The sequence below is a fragment of the Thunnus thynnus genome, chromosome 10 (genome assembly GCF_963924715.1).
Source record: "Thunnus thynnus chromosome 10, fThuThy2.1, whole genome shotgun sequence".
NCBI lineage: Eukaryota > Metazoa > Chordata > Actinopteri > Scombriformes > Scombridae > Thunnus > Thunnus thynnus.
In genome coordinates, this window is record NC_089526.1 from 29,371,447 (window position 1) to 29,395,220 (window position 23,774).

The 23,774-nt window shown below is 41.0% G+C and overlaps 1 protein-coding gene across 2 annotated transcripts in view; it reads right to left on the reverse strand.

The window, feature by feature from the left end:
• Positions 1-23,774, reverse strand: part of LOC137191931 (neurocalcin-delta A) — a 75,275-nt gene that overhangs the window by 50,547 nt on the left and 954 nt on the right. Inside the window, exons 2-3 of one of the 2 annotated variants that reach the window (XM_067602427.1) lie at positions 22,128-22,259; positions 2,059-2,124 (exon numbers count right to left, since the gene is read on the reverse strand). The gene's annotated coding sequence lies outside the window, so the exon portion shown is untranslated. The remainder of the gene's footprint in view (positions 1-2,058; positions 2,125-22,127; positions 22,260-23,774) is intronic. The other variant, XM_067602430.1, reaches the window with a different exon arrangement.

Consider the following 23,774-nt stretch of genomic DNA (forward strand, 5'->3'; position numbering starts at 1 on the left):
CTATTTTCGCAACCTTGCATTGGAAAAACAGACGGGCAAGTGCTTCTTACTTGACACAAAGATTATCTGTGGAAATTGGTGTTTCAGCGACTGCTCAGACAGCGCGAAGGACATTGCATGAAGTCAAACTCCACAGACGACGTCCAAAAAAAAAACCATCGCTCACAAAATGGCACATAACTGCGAGATTAAACTTTGCCAAAGAACATGAAAAGAAGCCTGATGAATATTGGCAGCACATTCTTTGGTGAGATGAAACCATAATATATTAGTTTGGATCAGATGGGGTCAAGCGTGTTTGGCATGGACCTGGCCAGGACTATCACAGTGACTGCATGGCGCCGACTGTGAAACGCGGAGGTGGGAGTGCGCTGATATGGGGCTGCATGAATGTAAGAGGCGCAGGGGAGATGACATTTATAGATGGCACCCAGATGCTGAATGAAAAGACGACTCCCAGTCTCAAGGAGGCAATGATTCCAAACACACTCAAAAAATGACATAAGAGTTTTTTAAAAAAGAAAAAAGTGAAAAAAAACTATGACAAGGCTTGAATCCAACAGAACATCTTTGGAGTATTTTAAAGCAGAAAGTAGAGCAACAAAAACCCTCCAGCAAAGAGCATCTCAAAAGAATTATCTGTGAAGAATGACAGAACATTTCTACACAGATTTCTGCAAAACTGGCATCATCCATGTCCAGGAGGATTGAATCTGTCATCAGAAATACAAAATTTTAAAAAGTAAAATAATGGAGTCTCACTAATGGAAGGTGTGCTGACTTTGGTTGCAGTTTGCTCTTAAATATGAACCTTTCATTATAGTTTAATTAGTCAAACGTTCTGTTTTTCAAGTGAGTTAGCTTAATTCTTATTGGGTATTGCTTAAAAATAAAATAAAATTATATTAAATGGAAAGGATTTGTATTTACGTAACATTTTAAGGGTGACTAGTGGTGTACTCAGTTTTGTTATATACTGTAGATAAGTGGATTTCATCTTAAGGAAGCTCAGCGGTTTCACTGACAGCAAGTGACCTGAAGTGTAAGAGTGTGAGGCAGAGTTGCAGGCTGCCCTTGTTTTATGCAGTGGGCCTCTTAACTGGACAAGCTGCAGCTGTCCCTTAGTCTGACAGCCCCGCAGGCCTGTGTGCGTGCGTGCGTGTGTGTGCGCGTGCGTGCGTGTGTGTGCGTTTGTGTGTGGTTGACAAGTTAGAGAGAGCATGTGTGTATCAAAGAGCAAAGGATGTTCAGCCATTTATCTCTTTAAATGTTAGCCACACACGCAGACACACGCACACACACATACTTGTCTCTGATTTATGAGTGAGTGCGTGTGTATGTGTAACTGTGTGTAATGTCCTGTGTTTGAAGGGATCTGGGGGCCTGGGAACTGTGTGGAAATCACATTGGGCTTCCTCTGGCTCATCTCTGAGTCATGGGAAACAACACTGACCAAAAACAACAGGGCTTATGGACGCTGCAGCTTGACCACCCAACATTTTACTGTTCTAGACATCAGACACCACCTTCTGCCAGAGAAAAGAGGAGAGAGGAGTGTGTCCTTTCCACTCATCTACGGCTTCAAATTAATTTCTGTAGCTCACATACAGGTAGGAAGTATTCACCATAACATTTAGAAGAGTTAATCTTGTGTTCATCCTTTTAAGGGAAACTTATTTTTAGTGTGTTTCAAAAACTTGCTATCAGTCATTGAGACATCAGAACTTTGAGCTAAAATTTGCTGCTATCTGCTAAGCCTTAAACCCTACCTGACATGATGTTCTTCATGTCACATTTTATAAAAATCTATGCTATTAAATAATTGTTGTATGTAGTGCAGTAATGTATGCAATATATGTGATCAAAAGAAATTAGAACCATCACAAAAAGTGAGCAGTGTTTCCCTTAAAATTGCTCAGATACTTTCATCAGAAAATAAGGCAGGATAAGGCTGTCAGTGTATCCTGGATGACTTTCTGAAAACTACTTTCAATGTTGGAAGTGTGAGTTTTAAGGCAGATGGATGAAAACATGGATTTAATTCTTTTAAGTGCAAACCTTTAGCGTCTTCTTCTGGGCTCAGAGGGAAATCTTTTGCCTCTCAGATGGCACACCTAGTCAGATCTGAAAAAAAAAAAGAATATGTTTCAAATAAATCCAAGTATTCAGAGTCTGCTGGGGAACAAGGCTACTGTACTTTTCACAGTCAAATAGCCTAATTAACAATGAATTACTGGAATTAACCATGGTCTGTGAGTCCTCTATATTTAGAGCAGAGTACGGGGAGAGTTGGAAAAATCCCAAAGCCCGAGTCTCAATTTAGGCCAAAACAAATGCCTCTAAACTCATCTGGCCTGTAACAGGTTATTTTCATGCTAAAAAACATCCCTGTGCTATCAAGTCTGTTAAAAAGCAAATAAGAAAAGTTTTTACAGATCAAACCCACACATGTGAGCCTTGTACATTGTACACGTGTATATCAGCTGATATATAGTACCAGTCAAAGGTTTAGACACACCTTCATATTCACTTGAATGAGAAGGTGTGTCCAAACAAACAGACTGGTGCTGTATTCATGGATTTAGACTGAATAACACGACTCACCAAACCACACCATCAAATATTTCACTAAAAGTCCACAACTATACATTTTGTGACAGGTATTTAGTAAATGAGAAAAAATAAACAGAAGTTAACAGACTGTAGATAAACAGATTCCTAACACAAGGCACAAAATGAAAAGATTACATGATAAGAAGATAAATGGCCCAGGGAAAGTGTTTAAGAATTAGAAAGCTTCATGAAACCGGAAATTAAAAGAACTTGTTTGTCCAGTCAGAGCGCATAAAAAGAATGGAAGGCTGTTTCATAAAGACGCTAAAGAACAAAAATGAAACTATAATCGATGTCATGACTATAAAATGTAATGAGTAGGGAATTGAGACCGACAAAATGGCAACGGTGTATCGATTCAGCGATGGAGGATTTCAGTTCATTGTTGTGCTTTTTACTACAGAGCTGAGTCATATCATCAAGAATAACCCCTCAACTCTCTGTACTCTTTTTAAATACAAAGCTACACAACCTGCGAGGTGTTTTTCTCACCTATGACAACACAACCTGATGCCATTAAAGCTATTTCCTGTTGGGTGCTTGCAGAAAGGCATTCAACAGGAAAATGTATGAGGAAAGCTACCGTCCCTGTTGCAGTGGCTGAGGAACAGCACAGCTCCTGAAGTTCCTGTCCTTTCACTTCCCTGCGCTCTCTCAAATAACACACCTTCTCTGGTAGAGCGCAGCTTGATAACCACAAACTCTGCAGGCAAGCTGACAACTCTGCATGTGTGAGAACGTGTTTGTGGGTGTGTAAGTGCAAGTGCAAGAGCATATCCACCATTATACAACATTCTTGCTGCTTATATAAAGACAGAAGAATAATTTGTAAGGCTTACATACAAAAGATTTTTTCTCTTTCTCACAGACATTTTATTTTCAGTCAGCATAATTACACAGGAATTAATCGACAGTGTGTAAACACAGACTTGTAAAATGTAAATGCACAATGCATAAATCCCACTCAAGTCTGAGTGTCCGTGAAAGAAAATCCACCAATCAACATTAAATACTGATACTTAGTCACTGACATTATACACTTGTAACACCATTCTGTAAACCTCGCAGAATATGATTAAAATGTGTACCTAAAAAGTCTGTATATAAATGGGCTTCATATCAACATGTTCATCTATCCGTGCTGAAGATATAGATGTTACTGTCGGAGCTAAAAACATTTTTTGAAGACTTAAAACTACCATTCATATATTAGAACAAAAGCTGTTCTAAACTGCTGGAACTAGATTTCCCAAGTGTGATGCAGCAATTTCAACTTGTCTCCCCATGGGAGACAGAGCTGCCACTGTTATTACTGCTGCTACTAGCAGCACTGATGGTGATCATTATAGAAAGCTGAAGTGCCACCACAGATCATCTCCATTAAAAGTCTTCTAACAAGATTAAAGCTGGATTCATACTTGATGTGAATGGTTAATGGGAATCCCAACGTAGTAACTTATGGTGTAGCTGTTGATTAATAGTTTGGATTTCGTCCGCTGTTATTACCACCACAACACTTGATGGATGTATGTGATTGTGTCGTATCGCGTGTGAATTATATTCCCCACACTTTACAGTCTTGGTTCATTTTGTGAAATGAGCACTAGTGGGAAGGTTGTTTCATTACTGAATAGATGCTCACTATAGAGAGCAGAGTTCACAGTCAGCAGAAGGTTGGCAGTGGAAATGGCTCGGCTACATATGTGATACTGAAAAGGAGAAGATATCTGAGCCTTTTTTCAACTTGCTTCATGTTGGATTCGCTCTGATTCAATCTCTACCAGTATCAGAAACTTGTAGGAGAAAACCTAGACAGCCAGTCACAGTTGTTGCCTTCCCCAATTCCCCAAGTGGGATTTTCATAGCTGCTGTAGCCTTGTTGAGTAGTTATATTTTTGTAAGCTGCAGTGTAGCCTACAGCGTAGCTTTGGAGCACATAGCCAAGTAGGTACGGTGCAACTCTTAATGGTGAAGTATAAATCCAGCTTAAGAGTTTACATGAGGAGACTTTGCAAGGGGGTGAATACTTTTTATTTTTTCTATTGCCCAGTGTAGAATAATTACAATCACATCAACTGGGATTCAATGTTGTAAAAAAAATAGTCCAAGGGTGGGTGAGCTCTTGTTATTGGTAGTGTATTGTACTGTGTACAGTGCATTCAGAAAGTATTCAGACCCCTTCACTTTTTTCACATTTTCATGATTCAGCCTTAAGGTCTTCACACACCGGGGAGATGACAAATAAACAACACGAAAATGCAAAATACTCGCCTCCGAATATTTGGCATCAAAACTATTCATACTGGCAGCGATACAAATTTGAAACACAAACATGAATTTGCGAAAGCTCATTCTTCAGAAAAAATGATGCGAGTAACATCACCCAGTGATGATGATCTCCGACCTGCGTTCAGCGTCTCTGTCCACAGAAGCAGTCTGTCAGCAGCAGCTCCTGGAGATCTGAGAAGACAGCGTCCGGCCAAACTGCCTTCACCAGGCTGACTGACACAAGAAATTTACTGAACCAAAATAGTTTTCATGTCGGCTCCACGGGAAGAAATCCGCAGTGTTCGTTTTTATTGATTCATTGATTTTATTTCCCTGCCCACCGTAGCGAGTGAGGGGAATCTGCCTGTGGTGAAACTGGTGAGCTCACATGCAGACTGGGAGTCTTGATCAATCAATGTAGAAACAGTAAACAAAACACACATACAGCAGGATTTGTGTGATTTAAACAAATGTCTGTGCAGATTACACTTCACTAAACACAACAGAAATAGACTTGGAAAGTTTAAAAAAAAAAACGCAGGGGGGTCTCCATGTCCTTTGTCATACAACACAGGGTGATGAGAAACACAAACAATCAAAAGGATCTTGATTGTCATGAGGAGTTGTGACGTGACGTCCGTTCTGCACAGCGTGAGAGTTGATGCCTTTATTCGCAGGCAAACTTTTTTGCCATTCATTTTACATTAATTTGAAACATACATAGTTTTAAATGTTTATTTTTGAATGATTATTTTGGTGCAGAACAATTGTTCCATTCTTGGGGAAGATTCTTGTGTAAGGGCCTCCGTAACAGTTACAACCGCAACTCCAAACATGAGGTGTTGCTTCTGTAACTTTCCCAGAATAGTTATTCAGTAGGAAGGCTTTGCACTTATGAAGACAAATACGCACACATTTCATCATGTGATAACGACGCTTGTTAGGTAATTATGTTAGGAGGCTTCTCCATAAATATCTTGCTGATTGGGGAGCAAACATTTCTCTTGTTTCTTTAGTGACAAAATGATTGTTTTTCTGCAATAAATTCAACTTTACTTCAGCATCTGACGACCAAACATCATAGAGGGAGAGAGATGAGGGAGAGAGTTTGCTGCCTGACAAAAAGCCAGGATTTGTACCACGGATAAAAGTCAATCCATCAACATACATGCCAACAACAATTCCCTCAATCCACTGATGCCTTCAAATCAAAGGGCATTATTCCCCCCGGTTCAGTGAGAGCTGGTTTGTCTCTGGGCAATTTTGATAGTCCCATGAGTGAAAGCAGAAGCACTAGTGTTTATGCACATTCAAGCTCTAACTCTCACTTGCCTGCTCTCTCACACGCACAAACATACATATGTCCTGGGCTCGAGCATATTTCACACACCATTTGTGAAACTATACAAACACAAATGACCTACAAGTGGGCCTGTCAGACGACTGTATAAGGAATGTATCTTCTGGCTCAGTGACAGAATTACTGAATAACTTTAATGCTATATAGTACAGAGACAGAGAGGAAAGAGTTGAAACTAAACTAAAAATAGAAGCTTGTCTAAAAATCCATGACGGAGTCCAGCTTTTGTTTTCTGGCATGAGATCACGTTCTATGCCATTACATCACCCCAGAGCCATTTTAGCAACCCAATAGTAAGTAGATAGTATTAAAAAGAGATTATATAATCAGACAATACCCACAGGCAGTGAAGAGATTTATGAGTACAATGTTCATACTGGCAGAGAAAAAACGGAATACAATTATGTGAGAATATCCTGGCTGAAAGCACATTGAAAATGATCTTTCAACAACTGTAGCAGAGTTTTATTTCCATTTTTCCCAGTTCATTCTTTGTAAAAGATGATGTTTTTCAATTTCTATCTGTTTTTAAATCTGTGAGGAAGTGGTCAGATCCCCTGTGGAGACGCATGGTTTCAGTCTCTGGGTGATAAGGGAAATAAATGTACTGAGGTACAGAAAAGCGTGAGTTTGGAGAGCTCAGGTTCTCTTTTAACAAAATGCGACAACAGGGAGACCTATTTCACTGATGCCATGGCAACATGTTCTGCGCACATGGTAGGTAAGAAAAAGCAGCTAGAATCAGGTGTAAAAACTAGAACATTTAACTCCGCGAGAATGATCAAGGGTCAAAAACCCCAATGAGCGTGTGTGTGTGTGTGTGTGTGTGTGTGTGTGTGTGTGTGTGTGCATTCATGCAAAACATCAAACACCAGCAGCAGTGTCCAGTGAGAAGGAGGACAGTGTCATTCAAGGGATTAACATTTCATTAGCAGGAAGCTCTCAGGCTCTATTCCTGTTATATTCATGAGGATAAAGCAACTTTATAATTGACCAAACACCACTGATACTGACAGCTGAACAGGGAAATTATGTAATTCAAGGGCTTCAACATGTATTATCAATGACCTACTACATTTAATTTTAGTGTCATAACGTTATGCTCCTGGTATCTCTCAGTATGACAGAGATTTCTACTTTGCCATTATTGTTGTATGGAAAACCACTTGTGCCACGCCCCCATCACAACCTCTGATCACGGTTGCTCCAGTAGTGGTAAGGTGCAGGTATCCAAACAATATGGAAAGTATGCATATGAGTAGCATACTTTACGAAAATGAACTGAAATGTTTTCATACCACTAAGCAAATTATCATGAAGCAAACGAAGCTGCCTATTAAGGCAGCTACCAGTAGCTCTGCTTCTGATTACTCAGAGGACTGGATTCTACACAGGTCGCTGTTTTAGATATTTCACACTATTGTGTAAGAAAGCCTGACCCACCACAGTCAAATATGAGCAGCTTTGTCAACAAGAGTAGAGTTAAGACTTTTCTCCTTTTAATAATATCTCTTAACATTCTTTCTGTCTGACCTAGTAACTCAGCTTGTTTGTTATCCTTGAAGTAATGTACTTGCTCAAACAGTGGAACCACAATTTAATTAATACATTTGCAAAAATAAAGAAATGATATGAGTCTTGTTTGTAATCAAGGAATAGACAGTATGAAAGATTTGAACCAGGGCAATGCAAAACCACAGTGATTGATTTGTATTGAAATGGTATGAGGTATAAAAAAACAACATAATGCATACAGAAAAAAAAAAGAGAAAGTCGTAACAATGTATTGCTAATCTCCTAGGACACCAGCCCAGGCAGTGTGGGTGTCTGGACGAGACACGCTTGCTTGCTCATTCGCTCATCTGCTCAATAGAACTGGGCTGCAGCTGCAACATGTTGTCTTCCTACCATATTCGCTGTGGTATACTCCTACATGTAGTCCCCTCCTCTTATTCACTCTTTCTCTCGCGCTCCCCTACTTGCGGCAGACCGGCTGTCACGGTTTCCAGCCCACTCATTACCGCTTTTCTCTCATATAACTGTCGCTCCAAGAAGCTTTCATCCTACCTCTTCTCTACTGCACTCTGGGTGGCAAAAACTGAAACATGAAGTAAAGAGAATGTGGGCCCAATTCATGTGTGTAGACATGTGTGCGTCTACTTGTGCATATTCACTTGCATTAGTTAAAAAGGTTTGTGGATGTAATGTCAGTTATGGTAATAAATGCATCTTGAATTAGTGATGTGGATCTTTTCATTACTGTACTCTACTGTGTTTTGTCAACCTCAGCCTGCTAGTGTTGCAGCAATGCTCTCCTTTACAGCCGGACAATACAGTGCAACCATTTTGCTTGCATATGCGGGGAAAATTAGTGCTGTGATTGTGAAAAATTATTTGCGAGTGAATCAGAGCTCATCTAAAACCCAGACTGGCAAAACAGACTCCAAAGCCCTGACAGTTCATACATCTTTTATTTCTGCTTACACTTAGTAGCAAAGTAAGTAATCAATGTAAAAAAAACAAAAAACAAAAAAACAACAACAAAGTTTTAGCTTAACAAATGTCTCCAGTGCCTGATTATATCAGCTGTTGCTAATTAACATTAATGTGAGTAACTTGATGAAAGGCCAATATTAAACTTGGATGTTGTCAGGTTTGTGTGCTCTTTCCAGTCAGTGTCTGCACTCAAACAAAGATCATTTGCGAGGGAAGAAACTCCATTCTGTAAAACTACTCTGCAATCGCGACTGGACAAAGTGAGTGTTTCTGTGGTTCCAAAAATTTCAACATAGTGATCAGTCTTTAGTAAAACGCTCTTGTTAATGTCATGTCAATTTCGGGAGTCACATTCTCCCAGTTAAAGGACAGGTTCATAAATTTTCAAGTCTGTCTTAAAACAACAGTCAGGTGTCAATATGAACACTGATAGAGGTTTCTACTTGATTTGACTCATTTGGACCACTGAAGCTTCATATTAGCTTCAGAAAGACTTTTAATGAAAACTGTTATACTTAAGAAAGATGAGGGCCTTAAAAAACCTTAAACCCACTTTATAAATTACAACTAATTATCACTGCATTGTGTTAAACAACAACATACAAAAAGTCTAGTATACAGTATATTGCATTCTGGCAGAATTGATTAAGTACATATTTCCTGCCAAGGGCTCATGGAAGATTTCCAGAATTATTGTTACTGAAGAGTCATCCACTTCTGTGGTACCAGTCCCACATGAAAATACATGAGCCTCTCAAAAGGTTAAAAATATATTGATGTATAGCAGTGGATGTTTAGAAGAAAGAAGAAATCTCTGTTTCATGATTTTTCTCTATAAACAATGAATCATGTACAGTAGGTATCTCAGAGCTTGAAAATGACTTTAAAAAAAAAGAAAAAAAAAGACATGGGGTTGGTCTCAATACCAGTGACAAATGTGTGTTTCATGATCCACAAATGAAAACAAGATTTATGATTATTTGTGAGTAAATTATGGTGTTCACAAATACATTTTCCTATGTGATGGATGAGAAGACGCATTTATGAGCACCCTAATCTATTCACAAATGATCATACACATTGGTAAACTATTGTTTTCATTTGCAGATCATGAAACACACATTTGTAACACGTTCTGAGACTAATTTCTCTCCATGTTATTTGAGCTTAATGGTCCACTGTCTGTAGGACAGTGTGTGCAATGTATTACTGCAACTTATTCTTATGCTGTGCTTTTGCACACACACACAGAAACAATTGCTCATCCTAGATATCTAAAATTTCTCTTAAGTTCATCTTTATAGATGTATTTAATGACAACTGTTCATACTTGAGGGGTTACAAAAATAAGATATATTCCTAGTCCCTAAAAAACCCCTGTGAAGTCTGTTGCATACTCAGGTCTTTACACTTGGCTGACAGTGACAGTCGTTCCAGCCGCATCGCATTCTCACATAGTGGGAAAGCCCTGTGCTAATTCAGGGCATGCCCATGGACTCCTGACCAGCCAGGGTGTGAAGCCAACGTCTGTCAGTGAAGCTTAGCAACTACTCTCAACTCTACCAACACAACCCACTGCTATTGATGCCATCACTTCTGACAATCCGTCTGGCCTTGGCTGTGGGGTGTCAATGTGTAGCTGGTGAGGTAATGGATTGTGTGGTTTAAGGGTGTGAGAGTACATGCAATTTTTAGCTGTTCTGATAAAAAAATGCATACTTGCCAGTAATCGTTTGACTCTTTTCCTTTTAGCAATTAGCTGTCCGCCTGCCTGTCTACTTTATGTCTTTGTGTGGTTTAACCTGTATATATATATATATATTTATAATCACGATCACATATCTTGTTTGCATTCTGTTTCTTCTTCACTGTGTATTAGTCTATCTCTATGTATGGCATTAAGATCAAGTAGGCCTCACAGTGAAGTTTAGCAGCTGTTGTACAAGATGACACACATATCTGATGTTAGCAGCAGCAGCAAAATAACTATGCTGCTGTTTACTTTATTCTGTCAGTGACATTTATTATGGAGAAAAATATCAAAGTGAATTTTATAGAGGCAGATTGTTTCATGTCTAGTAACTAGGAACACAGGCTCATAACTATTTGGAAAGGGAGCTAAAGCTTGTGTCATCCTATTATAGCCCTAGTGTGGACACAAACAACAGCAAAAATGCATAATGAAAATCTTTCAGTCAATGTTTGGCTGAATATTCACCTTTTAATGTGAGACCCACCCTGTGCTTATATAAGTTTGAAGCCACATACAGAACTGCTAGAATGACATAGGGAGACAGTCAACGGGAGATCACACTGAAATGCCACAGCTGCTGCCCATTAAAGAGGTTCACAAATGGATGCACTATGGTATGTTACCCCACTGGGTTAAATGTTCCACACTGACTTTAAGCACCTGGGCGATGTTGACAGAGGTGTCTACCAATGGGTCCAGCCCTTTGAGCATATTCTTAGTGTATTCTGTGTATCATATATATAGGATACTGCGTCTTATTCCACAAAAATTATGTGAAACCACTGCTTTCATTCAAAACTCAAATTGTCCTAGTGTCCCGTTTCACAAATGGTTGTCCCTTGCAAATTGCAGATGAATTTGTGAGCCCTCTCACATGCTCATGGATAGGTAACAAGGGTGGTGTTTTGTTTGATTAGTTAAACATGTAAAAATTAATAACAGAAAATTATGTCATGTTGCAAATTTGGTGAAACGGACTCCAGATGTGACTTCTTTGTTAGATCTTTAGAGCCAAGTTCTAAAGCTGATTTCTACAAAGCCAAAAACAAAATTTAGTCTTCATTTGCTTGTTCTAGGGCTTATTGAAACCTACAACAGCCAAGTTTTGACCACTTGTGGCAGTGGAAACAAAATATAAACACAACACTGACTTATTATCACCTTTTAAATTGATATGGTGAAGCTGTTAGCGAACAGTTTCCTTTTTACACATCAAGCAGACACGGAGCAACACTAGCATTAATTTAGAGTCATGTGTCCACCTGGTGAATGTAAGTCCAGTATTCACATTTACACCATGTCCTGAAGGAAACATTTGTCTCCTTACTTACTTTTTCTGTCTGCTGTTTGGTACTGAGCAGGTAGTGTACAGTACCAGTACTCATTCATAGTATTCGTTTCAATTTATCACTATAGGATACGCCCCCCGCATATTCCTCAGAAGCATTTCTCTCATTATGCCAGTCCTGATTTGCTGGTGATCGTGAAGTCAGGTGGTTCCACCTACCTTTAAATAGCTTTCGCTACACCTCCTCTTGCTGCAGAGCATATCTCTGTGTTGCAGAGACAGCTAGCTTGACTGTCCACAGATCGGAGCTATTTCAGCTAAACACTCCGTCGCCGGGTGCTAGCTACCTTGATATGCTTCAACTCTCTGACCTTCACCATAGCCTGGAGTGCTCTTTCACCTAGCCACACAGTAGCTCGGGTGCTTTGTTGAGCGTTAACCCTTGCACACCAAGTGGGCCAGCGGAATGCTCTGCTCCCACGGGATTAGCACACCAGCTAATTCACTGTTCCTCGCTGTTAATATGCCTGCTAACAAAGGTGGACATCACCCTACCTCACAACAAGAGAGATGGAGACTCCGGCCTTGACTCTGCCGCTGTAGTAACAAAATCTCGAGCAAAGACACACACCAGGTCTGCTCATGCTGCCTCGGGCTGGAACATGCCTGTCTGGCCATTGAAGCCCCTGGTTCATGCAGGCACTATGCCTGCTTCACTGTCAAGGGGCTCTGATGATGACTAACACACCAAGCTAGCTTGTCGGGTAATGACCCTTACCTGTCTGCTGGCGACATGTAGTGTTGAGTGTTGGAGCTGAACTATGAGCGAGGACGACAATGAGGACACTTCAAAGTCCTCTTATCAGAGGAGGATGAGTCGGATGAGTTGCTCCTCATTCCTGCTAGGACTGCAAAGCCTAGAGCTGGGTCTGCCTCATGTGACAGGGATGAGAGTACACCAGCTTCCCCTGTCCCCAGCATAGCTATGCAGGACGTGTGCAAACACGCTCCATTCAGGCTGAACATCCCTTGGCCTGCAGTAGTTACTGACAACACCACATCCCGTTACGAAGGGATGACATTTCCCCAGGCCAAGAGGGCAGCAAGACACCTTCTCTCCATTTTTCCTAAGCTGCTGGATGAGGTCTCGGTCTCGTGGAAGGACCACCCCTTCAGCAGGAAGAACTCCATTCAAGGGGCATCTTCTCTGGACTTCGAGGGCATGGAGAAGCTCTGCATTCTCCAGGAGATGACTGGATCCGATGTGCTGTGGTGCACGGAGGGTTATGGTCACAGTGGAGTGCATGAATAAACGAGGGCCAGTCTGTGAGGAGCCTCTAGAGCAGGGGTCTCCAGCGGTCCCACATCAATTATTTGGAGCTCTTGGCATTGTTTCTCACAGCGAAGTGCTTTCTCCTGTTTCTCAGTGGGTACTATTTCCTGCTGAAAATGGACAATACGACAACAGTGGCTTATATCAACTGTGTGGGGGGGGGCTCCTGTCTCTGAGAGTGACACACGTCCCGGGGGTCCTGAACCTGGGGGTGGATCTGCAATTATACGGAGAATGGACTCTGCACTAGGGATGTGCTATGTGACGATATTAGATCGTGAACGAATAAATGTCTCCGCGATCTGCCTTTACAGAGAGATCTTTAGTATTGTGCTACAGTGCACATTGTATCAGTTCAGCTCTGTGATGGAGCACAGTTTAGTAGCAGGAGGCTAACCGGTAACAGCACCGACATGGTGAGTGCCTCTTACCACATCTCCAATCTGCTGGTGAAATCTACAGCAGCTTTAATGTCCTGCTAGGAAGCTCAACTGCTGCACATAATGTTAAACTGACAACTGGGCTACAGGTAAATACCACTGTTTAGCGGTTAGCTCCCCTGCTAACTGGTAGCACTAACTTCTGTCATGCTGCAAGCTAGCAGCATGATGTCAGCTCTGGTGTACTCTGTTGGTGCCTTTTTTTAAATGATGCACATCCTGCTAGTTATCCGAAAGGGCACACTAATGCTTCTACACAACATCAACTATTTGCTTTTCTGCTGTGAAATTAGTTTTGTTGTACTGTTAGTTTGGTTTCCCACTGTAGTATCCATTTTAAACAAGGCCAAATGTCACTACTTTTTAATGCAGCTTTGCACACCTGCTCTTCTTTATTTATGGAATTGTTTGTGTTTTAATGTAATTTTACGTCTTTATGTCTTTCATGGGTGTATGTTTTTATGCTGTTTGTGAGCCACTAACCTAAGACAAACTTCTATCATTATGTGATAGACAATAAAGTTTTGAATCTTGAATCTTGAGGTCTGTTCAGTAACTTGCAAAATATACTTAAAAACCAACATGAAAAAGAATCATGATAAGATTGTGGATCATGAACCTGTCTGAATTTGTGATATGATATTTTTGCCAAAGTGCCCACCCCTACTCACGCACACAGCAATTGCGATGCAAGTGTGGATGCGTTACAACTGGGCCGAGGTGGATCTGTTCGTGTCAAAAGAAAATGCACAATATCCACTGTTGTCAACGTGAGGGTTAGGAGTGTCTTTCGGCGTGGATGTGCTTGAGCACGCCTGGCTGCCCATCCTCCTGTATGCATTTCCTCCTTTGGCTCTGATACCCTCTACTCTGTCCAGAGTGAGGGAGCATGGTTGCACACTGATTCTGAGAGCTCCGCACTGGCCAGCAATGCACTGGCTGTTGGAGATTTATCAAATATTGTGCAGACAGCTGTGGCAATTCCTGTTGCACAGGGATGTGCTGTCCCAGGCGGGTAGAATGATATTTCACCCACACCCAGAACGCTTGGTTCTATGGGCATGGCCCGTGAGTGGTATAGTTTAAGCATAGTGGGGCTGCCTCAGAATGTAACTGACACCTTTCAGAGCACTAGAGCATCCTTTATAACTGTAAATATAGGGTGTTTGAGGATTGTTGTCTCAGGTAGGAACATGTTTCCCTTCAATGTCTGATTGGTGTGATTTTGTCATAATTGCAGGACTTGACTGACAAACACAAATCCCTCTCCACAATTAAGGTATACTTGGCTGCTATTGCTGCATGTCATGTGGGGTTTGATGGTAAAACAGCTAGCCAACATCCATTGGTCTGCTTTTTTATGAAAGGGGCCTGTAGCCTCCTTCCTGTTTTCAGGCTGCTGGCCCCTCTATGGGACTTGGCGGTGGTTTTGGATGGACGTTCCTTTTGAACCACCGGATGAGGCTGACTTGAAACGTCTGTCTCTGAAGACAGTGTGGTTGCTGGCTTTGGCATTTGCTAAACAGGTCAGTTATATTCATGTGCTTTTGGTGCACCCTCCATTTCCTCAGCCCCAGGGCATGTCAGAGTTTTCACTAAAACCTAACCTCGCCTTTGTGCCCAAGGTGGTTGGCTCATGCTCCCCCATTGACCTTACAGTATTCTCTTCATCACCTCCCCCTGAAGAACAGCGGTTGTACATGCTGTGTCCAGTCTGTGCCTTGTGCACCTATGTGACCAGGACTAAGGGATTTTGGAGAAGTAACCAACTCTTTGTATCCTGGGCTAATCCCCATATGGGAAATGAAGCAACAGCTCTTCCACTGGTTTGCGGGGGTGATTTCTCTAGCTTATATGGGCCAGGGACTGCAGGCGTCGGGGGGCCTGCGAGCTCATTCTACTCATGGCCTGGCTACATCCTGGGCCTTGTTTAGAGGGGTTTCCATTCAGGACATTTGTGCGGCGACAAGCCAGTCTTCCCACATCACTTTTGTCTGGTTTTATAGACTGGATGTCTCTGCTCTGTGTGTGGCTCATGGAATACTGGGCTCAGGGCCCTTGCTGGAACAGAGTGCTACTCGTTGATTGCTGGTGGTTGCTGAGATAAGCTTGTCTGGCAATACGGGAGTCTCCATATCCCATAGTGAGACATCGAAACAAATATTACGAATGAAAACTTTAGGTTACTTGTGTAACCTTGGTTCTCAGAGTAGTATGAGTGAGATGTCTCACCAGACAACCCTTCTTGCTGGGGCGAAGCAAGAAGAGGTTCTTATTTTGAATGACCCTGCGCCATAGCATGAGCTATTTAAAGGTAGTCACCAGCCAATCAGGATTGGCATAATGAGATAAATGCTTCTGAGGAATACGCAGGTGGGCGTATCCCATAGTGAGACATCACACTCATTCTACTCTGAGAACCAAGGTTACACAAGTAACCTAAAGTTTTTAGAGCTTTTCTGAGACCAGCTGCCTACTGTAGCCGAGAACGATGCTGATGAGAGCAGTTAGAGTAAACCAAAATTGTAAAGTTGCAAGCGACCTTTTTCATATACAGTAATCTGCTGAAAGTTGAAAGATTTTACATGGACCTTTGATTTGAGATATTTTGTCACAGATACTGTTCAAAGTAAGAAGGGAGCTTCCATGCTCAAATATCATGCCTATATTGAGTGAAGCATTTACTCCCCCAACGTTTTACACCACAAACCAAATGGAAAAAAAAAAAATCAACATTTCATCATTCCCGTTCCCGTGGGATACAGCATGACGTGTGGTATTTTTGGAAAACTTGGCATCTTGACTAGAATTCAAAATAAAGTTCTGTAGGTCTAAACAATGCTTTTCAATGTATTTTAATGATTGACAGACACATTGAAGAGTTATTCAGGTTCACAATGGGCTTGACTGATTCATACGCACTGTACGGCTAAAAACAGCCAAATGCAGTAGAGACTTCACGGAAACCCTTTTCTAATTGTGTATGAGGGAACAGAAATGTGGCTCTATTTAGCATCAGGCCCTGAAGCCCATCACCACATTGTTAGACACTGGCAGTTGGTCTCTGGTTTTCTATCTGACCTTAATAGAGGGAAGTAATGCCAGATAGACAGATGGACACATAGACAGATATACAGATAGACACACACACACACACACACTCAGAGTTGAGCTATAACAGCCAGCTGGTGCGTACAGCTGACATTTGAATGAGAGGCCGCAGAGGGATGTGATGCATACCGGCAGAAGGGCGCAGTAAAGGATGCAGCTAACATCTCTTCCAGTAAAGGATGCACAAAGACAGACAGTGATAACACTCTTTCTCCCTGTGGTCCCCTTAAACAAAATAGTTAGAAAAGGTGTATATCCATCTGAGATTATAAAAAATATGTTTGTACGAGTTTTGTACGAATTCTGTTTTATTAAAAACAATTTCATATTTTTAAACATTAAAGAGAGAGATGAAAAAGGGAAAAAGGCTGATGTGACAATGAATACAGTGTTTCCCCTACCATTTCCATGGGGGTGACCGCTCCTCCTGAAAGAAACACAATAGGCTACGCTTGTTTATGTTATTTACCTAATTTATGTGCACTTGTTTCATTTCAGCTCAGTGTACAGAAATACGCCGATACAAACAACTGCCTTACTGTGCACGTCTTTGACAACAATGTTTTTCACAGCGCCTTGGTCAAATGAACAGAAACTATGTTGAGAGTCTCTACAGCATTTTGGTGTAACTTATGGTCACACGAAGGCAGGGCTTAGCTCCTACACACACACACACACACACACACAGGTTTGTGTTTGCGTTTTTTCACTTTTGGGGTATTTACATAGACTTACATTCATTTCCTGGAAACATACCCTAACCCTAACCATAACCACTACTTGCCTAAACTTAACCCATACCCCAACCTTAACCGAACCCCAACCTCAACCACTGACCCAAAAATCAGCATTTTACCAATTGGGGACATGACTTTTGTCCCCAACTGCACAAGCTGTCCCCAATCAACTGGTCTTAGGTCTGGTTTGTGTCCCTGAAAGTGGCTTAAGTCATACTCACACGCAGGGGAGCAGAGGAGAGACAGACAGCGGCGGACACAGTGAACCAAGTGACGTGAAGACATGTTACTCGAGTTGACGACAACGCTCATTACTGTAAGTGCAATAAAAGCTTTGCATGTAAAAAGCCAATAAGTCTAATTTATCAAACCACCTTTTCAACAAGCATAAACATGCGGGAAAGCGCTATTTTCATCTGCTTTGTCTGCAGTTTCCTGGTATGTTTTACACAACCACAGCGCGCTGGTTAGTCAGCTATTTGTAATGAACAAGCTAAAACCGGAGCTGTCTATATGTGGTCTGACTGTTTATTTTAGTTTGTCAGGTATATTAAAACTAGTCAAATTCTTGTAAAATTAACTTCTGGCAGGCCCACCCCCACCCCCCGACCACCTCAGCAGCAGAGGACAGGAGGAATGACTGATACTGACTAATGTCTGTGTTCTTCAGTCTTTCTTAACTTCACTCAGTATTTTGATGTCAGGAATATTATTTATTTTATTGACATTTTAGATTTCTTCCCAGTGAGATATTGTTGAGTTTATCTGGTGACTTTGCTGTTGTAAACATTACTGTTGCTACTCTAGAGACAATATTTTGCTATATTTGAAATACAAATCTATTCTAATCCTGTTTTCTTTAGTAAGATAAATATAAAATTCTAACCATACCCATCCCTACAACTGGCTATTGGTTACAGCCTGTCTCATAAGCCTCATTTTACCAATGTTAATCTGTCATTATTTTTTATGGCACAGAGAGCAATCACTCACAAAAATGTAAAGGATAATTTCAGGTCAGGGCGCAGCACTGACTTCATCATTGAGCATATTTGTTTCACTTTTCTTCTTGCTAATGTCTTGCGAAAAAGTACAACCTGTGTTGTTGTTTTAATAAATATTGTATCGAAAATAGTTCAAAATTATCTGAAAATGCTGCCCCACGACAACACAGTAGTTTCGTGGGGGTCTACCACACCCCTGAAAGGAATCCTAGTGGAAACACTGCACAATAATGCAAATCCATTATATAAGCCACAAGAGCACATGTGCTTAAAAGCAAATCAATAAGTGCGGCAGACTGCAAAGTTTTTCATCACATTTAGTCACAGCCATTATTATGATCTCACAGGTTGGCAGGGTATAGCTGTGATGACTCACAGGTCAGAGAATGCCATCTGACCAATCACAAGGCCAGGTGTCACCACTTAGTCATCGACATTGTATGGATTGAAGGCTCACTCTGACATACGAGACATGACGAGCGCCATTCATTCTAGGTAATATCTCTACATGTAATATAAAGGGCCAATATTTATACATAAAACAAGACACATAAAATACAGTTAAATGAGATTACATTACATGAAAACTATTTGATAATCACACAACCATTCTAGCCATTTCAACCACCTTACTGTAGCCATCAATATGAATTTACTCTGTGAAGGGACTTCAACACAGCATGTGAAACTGATGTATGGAGTGTGAAGTAGCTCTGTGAGTAGCTGGGTAGTCTGAGAAAAACCCCTGAGTGATGTCACTTGGATGGTTCAAATTTTAGAGAGCAAGTTTTGAAACATCGGTGGTTACTCCCACAGACGTTCTGATATGCATCCTTCTTAAGAGGGAGTAACTTTTCATTTTAATTCTTAAGTACATTGTACTGTTGACTTGTAGTTAAATTAAGCATGCAGGTCGTCTAATTTTAATGGAATATTTTTTTAGATTACGGTTTTGCCATTTTCACTTAAAGCTGAAATCTGTAGTTTTTCACCTGTATGTTGCAGAATTATATAAAAGTGGAACTGGAAAATCTACACTGTTGAAGACATTGTCCATCCTGAGAAGAGATGCTTTGTACCAGATTTAGCTACGAGGTAGTTTCCATCTGTAAACAATGTAAATAAAGAAGTATATTTGAATTCAAGCTATACGGTTTGATCACCATATCATTTCACTGAACGACCATGCAAAGTTGCAAGTGAGGAAACATGACAAGTGCAACACTACATGCTTTGCTATTGTGGCTGTAGCTTGAAGGTGACAACCACAGACAGTAAAAAAGCCTGAATGTAGTCAAAGTGATGTCACCCACAGGTTTCTAAGACGACATTTCACCACTTACATTTGGGTTTACTGCTTCCGACCATCTTTGTGACTTATGGGAGCCAGAAATATAAATTTGAAGAATAGGCGGAACAGAGCTGTGTGATCATTTTTAAATGATTTGAACCTAATGGGTATGAAGTAAGCCACACAGCAACACAAACACTAGACTTATAAATCATCAGCCTATGAATGGATGGAGTGAGGGGGTGTAGTGTGCCGGGCCTTCTCCTGAAGGCAGTGGGCAGCACATCATGTTCTCTTGTTCAAGCTGTCAGCGCCATGTCCGTGGGAAGCATGAGGCTGACAGTTGATGATCCTGTTTGATCTCAGCCACTAAGCCACCCTCGTGTTGAGCGGAGCAGAGGCACGAGAGAACAACTACAGAGCTCTGTACACTAGAGGGTGGGTGGGATACTGTGATATTTGTCTGTACAGTAGTGCTTCAAGGATATTTCATGAAGGCCATGCCTTGACATTTTGAATTTCAGTGGGGTGTTTTTCTTTTTGATCACATATAATGGGAATATAATGTCAGCATTTGATGGCTTCTTGGTCTAAAGGCACATACTATGTGACTGTGACTTCTGGGGTCAGATCTGACGTGTTTACACGTGATCCCCCCCATGTCTCCAAATCTCTCCCATCTCAGTATTTAAAATTAACTTGCCAATAAAAGGAGACATGCTAAGTAAAAAAATAAATAAAATCTGACCGTTATTTGACTCGTTTGACATTCTTATTCTGAGCAGGGGGCTCAGTGAGCTGCGGTGTAGCTGTGTCCTTGGTTTCAATGTGGAATGCTAACAATTCGAACTATCCATCCTGGGAAAAGGGAAGGACAAATGTAGAAACTGTTTCCCACAGTGGGTCCGTGTTTGATAAGAAAAAACAGCCAAAGAAAACCAAACAGCCAACTCAGAAGTGCTGCCATGCTGTCAGCCCTGGCTGAATTCCTACACGTCCACTGCATGTCTGCTGCTCTCATTCTGCTCACTACTGTTTTTTTTGTCACTGACTACACAAACACTATACAAACCTTTAGCCATCTTTAGTTGAAATAGGTTTTTGTGAATTATTACACTTTGTGCAGTATGAATGTAAGATAATTTGTCATTGTCAGTACAATATTTTTCTGAAGCTTGTCTGGGTCATGAAGGCTCGGACACCTTCTCCCTTGCAACTCCCTACAGCTCCTACTGAGGGATCCCCAGGCATCCCCAGGCCAGATAGGATACATAATCCCTCCCCTGGAATAGCTCCTCCACAGAGAGGCATCCAGGGGACATCCTAAACAAATGCCCAAACCACTTGAACTGGCTATAAGCCTTTAATAGACTTTAATCCAAAGGACCAGAGGTTCTTACATGAGGTTCCTCCAGATGTCTTAGTAGCGTTGCCTTCATGTTTATCGTGGTGAAAGTGTGTCTGTGTTGCTGGGAAGCAGGGAGCTGTGAGGGAGAAATAACACGTGCTAGAATCTCCCAAGGCAAACTGGTCCCAGGCTACGGGCCCAGCCAAGAGTGATTCAAGAACTGTTATTGATTGACCAACCATGTTTGGAATAGGGATACTGGGGCCTGGTACAAGTGTCTCGAAGGTTAACACTATAATGTAACACTTATTATACTGAGACTTGTAAAAAGTGAGCACTGAGTATGAAATAATAAGAAAAGATAACATAATACAGTACTTCTCTCTAAAACCATTACAGAGATGTCTTATTATGTGCTGATAGTTGGGCATTTTCACTGATATAATGCAATATATTTGGCTAACAACATGCCCAGGTATTCAGATACTTGTGGGACCACATGGCTGGACAAACTGGATAGAATGCACATGTTTGACTTACACAGCCCAGCTGGAAAAAACACAGGTATAACAGAAGCACTATCTGTATAAAGAAAAAACATTGTGTGTCCTTAAGAACCATTTGTATGCTCCTGTTTAAAATCAACTGCAAAATAAACAAAAATGAATAAATGAAATGTTGATATCATCTTCTTTTGGCATTCAATAGTCAGAGACACTGCAACTTTCATATACCTGCATTTCACATTCAGGAAACAAACATACATATGCAGTGAGACCACAGTGTTAACTACTGTGCTGTCCACAGCTTACGCTAAGTGTGTCCTGACAGAAAGCACTGTGATGAAATTAACTATAGGCACGATCAACTGAATTGTTTAGTCAATCGACACAAAACTAATCACTGCTGCTCTAATTGAGACACATTCACAGTAGGGGAAATCAATCTGTCCCAGAGGATCCATAATGTACGCAGCTGCTTTTAACACCAAAGATAAGTCTGACGTCTAAATACTGATGTCCTCACATGTTCAAACTCATGCACTTATATAAGTCTTAACTCCAGACAAGTAAGCTGTCACTCACCAGGTGGAGTGTGTGGACGCCTGCAGCCCAGGTGAGTGGTTTAAGACTGTTGGGTCACTCCTTCTGGTGTTTGGGTTTACAGTGTCTTCCCTTCCTTATCCACCAATGACCTTAATGGAAAGTTAACAGCACCTGAGGAAAGATGTAAAGAAAATAAGATACTTCTGACTTAAAGAACCAGCGTGTAAGATTTAGTGGCATCTAGCAGAACGAACTTGGTAGAAATGGAATATAATATTCATAAGTATGTTTTAATTAGTGTATAATCACCTGAAAATAAGAATCATTGTGTTTTCGTTACCTTAGAATGAGCCCTTTATATCTACATAGAGAGCGGGTCCCCTTCCACAGAGCCCGCCATGTTGCACCGCCAAATCTCTACAGTAGCCCAGAAAGGACAAACACTGGCTCTAGAGAGGGCCTTTTGCGTTTTTCACGAGTTTCACAGCCACTGTAGCCTCTCCTACATGCTTGGTGGGGGGTATTCAGTTGTTTGCAATGTGCAACCTCACTGCTAGATGCCACTAAATCTTAAACACTGGTACAGAGTTTCTGCACTAACTTTACTTGACATGTGAGTATGTTGTATGTATGTATTTGTATCCATAAATGTGTGTGCACAAGCTTGCACGTACTCGAGTCTTTGTTTATGGGTTAATAGTGTGTTGGTGAGTTAACGAGTAGGTCAGTGGGTGTTTGTGTATTGCGGACTGAGGTCAGTTCAAGTGTGGTCTGCGTGGTTCAGGGTCACTGAACTGCAGACCCAACAGAAGCATGAGGTCCTGGTTTGACTTCAGAGTAGATACAAGTAGTCAGAAGAAACACTCAGTGAGGGCAAAGCTTGTAGGATGTTACTGTATGACCGGCTCTTATCGCAATCTCAGGTTATCTATGCTATTGAAGTAGCAATCTAAGACACCTACCCACTTAGCTCACTGATGCCAACTACAGCTGTCAAGAGTACTACACTGCCTGATGATGTGCGACCTGCCCCAGATGTCAGCTCATCTGTCTCTCTTTACCTTTACTAAACTGAGAAGATAAGGTGAGAAAGCTACTTTGCACATACAGAAGCGGGGGTGCTACAACTGCTTTCTTGTTATTGATCTGCACCAGCCAACACCTTCATAATACTGTGAGCGGATGTTTTTCACTTCTTTAACAACATATAAAACATGTAATCATACTGACAGAAAAAGACGTGCTTCTGATTGTTGAGGGAAAATGATTTGATTAAGAAGGGACGTTAAACCACACTACCTATCTACACTTGGGGGTTGTAAGGTAATTCATATTTAAAGTACATAAGCCTTAAACCACAAAAATATAGGAGAGTATTATTCCCACTTGTTCTAGCAGTCTAGCAACTGTAAAACTGAAAAAAAGATTAACCTGCATGCATTTAAACTGTTTCTGATATAAATTAGATCCTCTTCTGAATGTAAAAATCTCAGCTTTTCCTAAATAGTTGTGTTCTCATATAGCCTAATGTGCCACTAGGTGTTGAACATTACTTAATATGATAAATACATCTTAAATAGTAAACGTTCATGTCATTGTATTATATTTAATAAAGTCGAATAAAAAGTGGGTAAACTGTGCTTAGGTTTTACTAGTCTCCACTTTCCTTGACTGTGGCTGACTTTT